Below are 1,418 nucleotides of genomic sequence, written 5' to 3'. Positions count from 1 at the left end.
CTTTCGGACTTAGTCTCTGGACATTATTGTCGCCTTTTTGGTTACTGATTTCACGCTTTTAACTTAATTTTGTGCTTTTTGGTTAATGATTTCACACTTTTTACGTACTTTTGTGCTTTTTGGTTAATGATTACTCTGCTTACTGGTTAATTATTTGCACGTTCGGACTTGGTCTCTGGACATTATTTTCGACTTTTTGGTTAATGATTTCACACTTTTTACTTACTTTTGTGCTTTTTGGTTAATGATTACTCTGCTTACTGGTTAATTATTTGCTCTTTCGGACTTAGTCTCTGGACATTATTTTGCGCTTTTTGGTTAATGATTTCACACTTTTTTCTTACTTTTGCGCTTTTTGGTTACTGATTACTCTGCTTACTGGTTAACCATTTGCCCTTTCGGACTTAGTCTCTGGACATTATTGTCGACTTTTTGGTGACTGATTTCACGCCTTTAACTTAATTTTGTGCTTTTTGTTAATGATTTCACACTTTTTACGTACTTTTGTGCTTTTTGGTTAATGATTACTCTGCTTACTGGTTAATTATTTGCACGTTCGGACTTGGTCTCTGGACATTATTTTCGACTTTTTGGTTAATGATTTCACACTTTTAACCTAATTTTGCGCTTTTTGGTTAATGATTTCACACTTTTTACTTACTTTTGTGCTTTTTGTTTAATGATTACTCTGCTTGCTGGTTAATTATTTGCTCTTTCGGACTTAGTCTCTGGACATTATTTTGCGCATTTGGTTACTGATTTCACGCCTTTAACTTAATTTTGTGCTTTTTGGTTAATGATTTCACACTTTTTACTTACTTTTGTGCTTTTTGGTTTATGATTACTCTGCTTACTGGTTAATTATTTGCTCTTGCGGACTTCGTCTCTGGACATTATTTTCGACTTTTTGGTTAATGATTTCACACTTTTTACTTACTTTTGCCCATCTTGTTTAATGATTACTCTGCTTACTGGTTAACCATTTGCCCTTTCGGACTTAGTCTCTGGACATTATTTTCGACTTTTTGGTTAATGATTTCACACTTTTTACTTACTTTTGCGCTTTTTGGTTAATGATTACTCTGCTTACTGGTTATCCATTTGCCCTTTCGGACTTCGTCTCGACATTATTTTCGACTTTTTGGTTAATGATTTCACACTTTTAACTTAATTTTGCGCTTTTTGGTTAATGATTACTCTGCTTACTGGTTAATTATTTGCTCTTTCGGATTTAGTCTCTGGACATTATTTTCGACTTTTTGGTTAATGATTTCACACTTTTTTCTTACTTTTGCGCTTTTTGGTTAATGATTACTCTGCTTACTGGTTAACCATTTGCCCTTTCGGACTTAGTCTCTGGACATTATTGTCGACTTTTTGGTTACTGATTTCACACTTTTAACTTCCTTTTGTGCTTT

This window comes from Heterodontus francisci, unplaced genomic scaffold (genome assembly GCF_036365525.1).
Source record: "Heterodontus francisci isolate sHetFra1 unplaced genomic scaffold, sHetFra1.hap1 HAP1_SCAFFOLD_445, whole genome shotgun sequence".
Classification (NCBI taxonomy): Eukaryota; Metazoa; Chordata; class Chondrichthyes; order Heterodontiformes; family Heterodontidae; genus Heterodontus; species Heterodontus francisci.
Note: the sequence above shows the minus strand (reverse complement) of the source record.